Source organism: Echinops telfairi, unplaced genomic scaffold (genome assembly GCF_000313985.2).
Source record: "Echinops telfairi isolate 266 unplaced genomic scaffold, ASM31398v2 ScPeMD7_2565;HRSCAF=3150, whole genome shotgun sequence".
NCBI lineage: Eukaryota > Metazoa > Chordata > Mammalia > Afrosoricida > Tenrecidae > Echinops > Echinops telfairi.
In genome coordinates this window covers 12,302,679-12,310,767 of record NW_022106463.1, presented here as the reverse complement: position 1 = coordinate 12,310,767, position 8,089 = coordinate 12,302,679, and the positions used below count along the sequence as shown (strand labels likewise).

At 42.3% G+C, this 8,089-nt stretch overlaps 1 protein-coding gene and 1 pseudogene across 1 annotated transcript in view; one reads left to right on the top strand and one right to left on the bottom strand.

Annotated features, from left to right (window-relative positions):
* Positions 1-8,089, bottom strand: part of LOC123522126 (zinc finger protein 239-like) — a 56,137-nt gene that overhangs the window by 10,471 nt on the left and 37,577 nt on the right. The gene's annotated exons all lie outside the window — the stretch shown is intronic.
* Positions 2,429-3,417, top strand: LOC123522139 (annotated as a pseudogene).

The following is an 8,089-nucleotide window of genomic DNA, read 5'->3' as shown; positions in this document are numbered from 1 at the left end:
GGTGACATAGGCAGTTAAGCCTTCAGCCACCAAAGGTTGGAGGGTGAAGGCCAGAGAATGGCTGAAAAAATGAGCCACTGAGAGTTCTATGGAGTGCAGTTGTACTCTGAAATGCATGGACATCATGATTTGAAATCAAGTACAAGGTTAAAAGATTGTTTTTAATCAAGTAATTGTCCCATTGGAATAGTTTATTTCTATGCTAAAATTAATTCCAAATATATTGGCTTTAGTTATGAGGATGTAGCATTATAATACATCCCTAAGTCCATCGTAAGCAAACGTCATCAGATACAGAAAAATCTTCAAAAGAAGATTAACAGAGGCGGGGGAAGGAGAGGTGAGCAAACAACAGCACAGACATGGGAACAACCAGGGAATTAAAATCAACAACCAGGAGGACGCAGTGGAGATCCTGGGAGTGTTGCAGCAACAGCAGCTAGCGGAGAGGAATTACTAAGAGGCAGAAGAAGGGCAAACATGATGGTGGGACAGGAGGAGGGTAAAAGGAAACAGAGGAATGATCTAGTAAGCAAAGCTATGGCTAGAGTTATAAACATTGATGTGTACATAGGAAAATATATTGATTCTTACAAATAGAGGTATTGGCATATGTACATATGTTTATATGGCAATACACTGAGGTAATGGATGGACTTTGGGCCTCTGTTCAAGCCCTCCCTCAACGCAACAACACTTTGTTCTAACAACCTGGCATTTTGTGATGCTCCCCCTCCCGGCCCTATCCATGAAGACAAAATGAGTGCATAAGCAAATGAGGTAAAGAGAGCAGATTGTGTCCACAAAAGATATAGTGTCTGGGGTCTTAAAGGCTTGAAGTTAAAGAAGCGGCCATCTAGCAGAAAACCAACAAGCCCAAATGGAAGAAGCAAACAAGCCTGTGAGATCATGAGGTGTGGACAGGATCAGGTAATAGGTATCAGAAGACCCAAAACAAACAAACACATATTGCTGAGAACAAGGGGAGTCGTACCAGAGACCCAAATTCCATCTATGGACAATAAAACATCCCCTCACTGATAGGTCACAGGGAAGGAATGAGTCAAAAAAACCAAAAACAGTAATTTATAAATTATCATGGGTTCATGAGGGAGGGAGAGAGGGTGGGGAGGACAGGAAAAACTGAGGAGCTGATACCAAGGGCTAAAGTAGAAAGAAAGTGTTTTGAGAATGATGATGGCAACAAATGTACAAATGTGCCTGACAGAATAATGTATGTGTGGATTGTGATAAGAACTGTACACGCACCAAATAAAATGATTAAAACAAAAAAAAACCCACTTTAATTAAAAAACAAAAAGGATAAGTGAACCAGAGTACAGCACAACGTCTATGAAACACACAATATCCCCCCTGGTTCCTACAGGCTTTCTCGCCCCACCCCCCACCCCCACTCCGCCTCCACTATAATGACCCCACTCCTGCCTTTCACTTTGGGGTAGAGATCAGAGCATGTACACTGGTACAGATAAAAGCTCACGACATGTGGAATAGAGGTCAGATAAAACCCTCAGGAATAGAATTGGCAGTAGTGATACCAGGTGGGTCAAGGGCAAGGTGGGGAGAAAAGGGGAGGAAGGGAATAATGATACACAACCACAGCACAGCCCCTAGGGGGCCGAACAACAGAAACGGTGGGGAAAGAGAGACAGCAGTCACTGTTAAGATATGAAAATAATAATAATTTATTATTTATCAAGGAGCCACAAGGAGAGGGCAGGAAAAAGAGAGGAGCTGATAACAAGGGATCAAATAGAAAGTAAATGTTCATAAAATAATGCTGGCAATATATACACAAATATGCTTGATTCAATTTCTGTATGAATTGTTGTAAGAACTCCCCCAAATAAATACATAAGGTTAACACAGAGGGAAAATTGACAAATTCAACTATGTTAAATTTCAACACCATATTTCAAAGAGCAACAAGAATGAATGAGGAGATCCATACACACTAGGGCAAAAATCTCCAAAGTTATCAATCCACCCCAAGAAGTCACGGAGGATCAGTTAACATGGGGAAACAAGCACAGCCTTCCAGTCATGGAGCAGCTTAGGGGACTTGAAGGCTGAAATCAAACAAGAACAAAAGTGTATCCCTGACTACTGGTCTCCCAGATTCTTCAGGAATGAAGGTCTGGGTCCCCAACTGCATCCACCAGCCTGTGGCCCGCCTACTTCCTGTTCATCAGACTCCCCAATGCATGAGTTACAAGTTCATACACATTTTGATACAAGATCAAAAATTGATCATTACCTAAACATGTGGAACAAATATACATATGCACATTTTATATATCGAAAAACCTATAAAGCACATTGCCTCATTTAGTAAATTTTAACTTAGCAACAACTCAACAATTTCCTCTCACTATAAGAAAGCAGTCTTGGCTCCTGTTTCGACAACATGACTACACTGATTCCACCAGCCAGTGCTCCTCTTGCCACTTCAGCCACCGCACAGGCTGCAGCCTTACCACTGGCTCCAGATTCCGCCCCATCCCTGGACCAGCTCAGACTGAGCTCCTGAGTCATCACCTGACAGGAGAGCAGTACTGGTGATGGCAGCAGAACTCCCCCTCAGTGGAAGTCCCAGTGCACATGTTGGCACCTCTGCCACCTTGGCCTCCGCTCCCAGGGCCCTTTCCTGGTGCACTTGGTCATTTTAGCCTCCATTGTGGGCAGCTATGAAGGAAGCAACCAGGGTGTTGCCCCAGTTATTGGGACCCTGCTGGGCAGTGTCCACAAGCACTCAGTGGAAAGCGGCAATGTTTTTCAGTGGCTCACAATGATCTGATCAGGAAGTGTCTGTTGACGTAGAATTTGCGAGGAACATAAAAGGATTTCACGAGAAGGTCTCTCTGAATGAGTTCATCCTGGGCTGGTACACCACAGGCCATGACATCACCGAGCACTCTGTGATGGTCCATGAGTACTACAGCCCAGAGATGCCCAGCCTCATTCACCTCACTGTGGACACCCACCTCCAGAATGGCCGCATAAGCATCAAAGCTTCTGCCAAAACTGGGAGGACATGGGGAAGATGTTTAAACCTCTGACTGAGGTAGCATATTATGACACCAAATGTATCAGTGACCTGTTTCAGCTCCAAATAGGCAATCAGGTTCTCAACTGACTAGCAGCAAGTTGGAGAAGAGGCAGCCCACATCCAGGATGCCCTAAGTAGAGAGTTGCAGTGTGCAGAAGTCTCTACTTAACCAAGTACCCAAAATCGTTCTTCCTGATGCCTTTGAGACCATGCTCAACAGTGACATCCGAGACCTGGTGGTGGGGACCTATCTGGCCAATCTTATACGGTCTTGTCCACCTGTGAATGGATCCCAGGAAACACTCCGGACCCTCTGGGCCCCAAACCCAGGACTCAGAATGGGGTGACGGTGAAATGGTTTCTTTGTTTCTTGAGTCACAGTGAATCAGGCATCTGATGTGACTAAATAAACAAAGCCTGCCTTTCATAAAACAAACAAAAAAAGAAAAGAAAGAGTTTGGAGAACGGAAAGAGACAGCGCAGTGATGAGAATGGAAAGAGGCAGAGCAGTGATATTCCCCAGAGCAAAAGTTACACTTGAGCCACCGAAACCGTGTAAGCAGATCTGCAATAGGTAGGTACATTCATACAACGGGAGCACACATACGTGGCAACAGCGGTAGACCAGAGTCACAATCACTAGCATGTTTCAAAGTCAAAAGCATCCTGAAGAAAACACATAACTGAAGAAGCCAGACATGATTAACAATTAAGTTTACAAAGACACAAATTGAACAGCATAATATGGATGGATTAAAATTTGGTGCTCCACGGCTGGCTATTTCTTTTTTTTTTTTTTCCAGATTCACTCAACTTTTATTATGAACAAACACAATCTCAGATCAGTACAACTAGCTTCAGAGTTGATATTAATAGAAATTATTCCAAAATTCTCCTCAGGTCACAAATAACTACTATCCCACATAAAAAGGGGGAAAACCCCATCCAGTCAAGGAAAGGGTATCCTGCCGGTTTCCATGGCGACGAGTTTATGCCACTCTCAAGCTCTGTCTGCTAGTCATCCACCACTTAGCCAATGGACTCCATTCAATCTCTTGGCGAGAACCAAAGAGATCAACGACACTGTTCTGGACACGGACACACCAAGTTCACGGTGGAGATAGCGGCTAGAAAACTACTCAGGACTTAAGAGAATTCCTCTGCTAAAAGATCCCAAAATGCTTTATAAAAAGCATTCGTCACTCCTCAAAACTGCCCTTTGAGGTAGGTCAGTATTATTATCCCCATTTTAACAGAAGGAAAACTGAGGCACACTGTAGTTAAGTGACTTGCCTAGGTCATACAGCAAGTCAGTGGCACAGTGGTAGGAGAGGTCTGGGCCTGAACCACTAGTGTTACATTGCCACATTGCTGTCTTCAACCTCTCACATGGACTCATTCAGAGTTACACTTACAGAGAAGACACTCGGGATACTAGCAAACCAAGGGAAAGGAGGGGTGGCGGAGGCAGTGAGGTTAATCAATTTTCAATGCTATAGCCATCTTTTAATCTAAAAAAATTATAAATCAAAATACATTCAAATCAATTCCACCCTCCCTCAAATGTGGACACTCAATACAACAGCTCTAAGTTTCCACAATGAAGCGCAGAAGGAAATCCTGCTAATAGCAGTCCTGAAAAAAAATTTTTTTTCCCCTCTAGGCAGGCTCCCTTGTCCTCCAGCCACTGCCATGGGCTCTCAGATGCAACTGACTGGTACTGGCTATTTCTTAGATATAATGAAACATTCTTGAGATTGACTTCTTGGGTTTGAAGATTAGGACCATGGACTCATGGGACATCTTAGTCAGCTGGTATAAGACAGTTCTAAAGTTGTATGGTCTGCCTCCTAGTTTGCTGAGTCAGTACCTCGGGTCTTACCCGATTTTGAGTAGCCATCTAAGGAACAACTTCTGGAGCTACAAAGAAAGAAAAAACAGCCAAAAACTCAAAGGAGACTATAATCTACTGCACTGTCTACAAGAACCGCAGCTTCACCTACGCTGAGACCAAAAGAAGTAGAGGAAATGGTGCTGGTTACCATTCTATAATGACTGTGACTATAATGGATGGGTCTTGATGGAAAGGGAGCAAAATGTGGAACAGAATCTCCAATTCACATCACACAAAATAAACCAAAAAGAACAGCGTTACTGGACAAGTTGAGATAAAGGACTCCATTAGTTTATTGCTCTTTAAAATTTGAACTGCAATGAGCCGCTGCAGTCTTGGTTAAAATCGATTGTTTCATAAAAATAATATATATATCACCTTCTAAGACAAAATGACCACAATAATTTTACAAAAAGATAATGTTGTAAACAGGGAGGAAAATTAGGTTCATGGAAAGTTAACAACCAGAGCAGAAATATTGGGACTACCGATGAATTACGAACACTATAACTGATCTCACAGAACTATTTGTGTAGAAATTATTGAATGGGAAGCAAAACAGTTGTGGAAACATTCACTCGCGCGCACACACAGACCCAACCACAGAAAGATGACAAAACAGTGCTTTGTTATGAAAACAATAGTAAACTCGTAAAATGCACATAATAATAATCTTCAGACAGGAAGGAGAAGAGATCAGATTTGAACACACTGGGAGGTCATAAAAGCTGACAATGCCTACGTATCATCAGAAATCCAGATTCCTGTTATTTAAGCCAGACACGGACAGTAGGTGCACTGCTTATAAGTTGCTGTTGCTAGGTGCCATCAAGTCAGCTCAGACCCACAGTGACCTATGCACAAAACATGTGACAGCCTCAGTTGTTCCTATGACTGAGCCCACGGATGCAGCCTCTGTGTCAACCCATCTCGTTGAGGACCTTCCTCTTTTACACGGAACCTCCACTTTACCGAACCCGATGTCCTTCTTCAGGGACTGCCTCTCCTAACAGCATGCCCAAAGTCTGTAAGACAAAGTCTTGCCATCCTTGCTGCTAAGGAGCACTCTGGCCTTACTCCTTCCAATACAGATCACTTTGCCTTTTTAGCAGTCCATAGTACTTTCACTATTCTTCTCCAGCACCACAACCCAAACGCATCGATTCTTCTACAGTCTTCCTTATTCAATGTCCAACTTTCACATATATAGGAGACAATAGAAAATACTACGGTTTGGGTCAGGGGACCTTAGTCCTCAAAGAAACATCCTCACTCTTCAACACCTGTGCAATAAATTTACCTGATGCAAACTGGCTTTTGCATTCTTGACGGTTGCTCCCACAAGCATTGATTGTGAGTGCAATCAAGATAAAATCCTGGACAATTTAAACTGTTTCTCCATTTATCATGATGTTATCTACAAGTCTAGCTGTGAGGCTGTTGGTGTTGCTTACACTGAGTAGTAATCCATACTGAAGCTGCAATCCTTCATCTTCATCAGCAAGTGCTGCAATTCCTCCTCACTTTCAGCCAGCGAGGTTGTGTGATCTGCATATCACAGGTTATTAATATGCTTTGCTCTAACCCGGGTGCCACATTCTTCTTCAAATAACCCAACTCCCCAATGATTTGCCCAGCATACAGATTGAACAAGTATGATGAGAGGATACAACGGTGACCCACACCTCTCCCAATTTTAAACCATGCAGTATTCCATTGCTTGCACAACTGGCTCTTAATCCATGTACAAGTTCCTCATGAGCACCAGGAAGTATTTAAGAATTACCATACTTTTCAAGGTTACCCACAGTTTATTAAGGACCATAAAGTCAAATGCCTTTGCATAGTCAATGAAACACAAGGAAACATCTTTCTGGTATTCTCGGCTTTGAGCCAAGAGGGATGTGACATCAGCAACGACACCCCTTGTTCCATGTCCTCTTCGGAATCCAGTGTGAACGTCTGGAAGCTCCCTATCAATGAACTGCTGCAACCACTGTTGGCCATCTTTAAGCACAATTTTGCTTGAGAATCGTTCTATAGTTGGAGGTTCTGTTGGGTCACCTTTTCTTATGATACCGTTGACAATTAAAGTCTTCACAATGGCATAATACTTAAAATGAAATTCCCACATAATAATTTCATAAAGTCATGTGGAAGCCTCTTCAATGTAATGGAACCTATCTTACTTGAGACAGCTACCATGTATATATTTTGGATACCTACTGTTCATTTCACATCGATATTCACTAGAGCATGCTTTCTAAGAGCAATACACTGCACAAATCCAAGTGATCATGTGTGAAAATATGGTAAAAACTACACGATCTTAGTTTGGTAGGAATATAACTCCAAGATTTGCAACCTTTAGTATGGATTGCAACTCAGTGCAAAAAAACATCAAAATCCTCAAAAGAGGACCAATATGTCCCATCATAATGAATGGAAAAGAGATTGAAGTTCTCAAGGATTTCATCCTGCTTGGAACCTCAAGTGATGCTCAAGTAAGCAGCAGTCTGGAGATGAAATAATCCCAGGCACTGTGTAACTGTGCTGCACAAGACCTCTTTAGAGCACTGAAAAGCAGGGACATTACTTTAAGAATTAAGGTATTACTGACCCAAACTGTGGTATTTTGAATTGCCTCATATGCATGTGAAAGGTGGACACTGAATAAGTTGGGAGGCACTGGGCCATTTGAATTATGTATTGTCAATGAATATTGAAAGTAGTATGGATTGTCAAAAGAACAAACAATAAGCCTTAGAATAAGTACAACCAGAACCCTTTTAGCAGTCAAGGATGGCAAGACTTTGTCTTACTTACTTTTGACATGGTGTCAAGAGAGACGGGTCCCTGAAAAAGGACATCATGCTTGGTAGAAGGGCTACAGAAAAAAGAAAGGCTCTCAAAAAGATGGACAGACACACAGGCTGTAACAATGGGCTCAAACATAAAAGTCATTGTGAAGACGGCACTGGACCAGGAAATGTTTTCTTCTGTTACACAAAAGGTGACCATGGATGTGGACCACCTGGATGGCGCCTAACAATAACACATCGGTATAAATACCCCAGGATATTTTGTGAATTAAAAAGCAAGTGTTAAAAAAAAAAAAAAAAAAA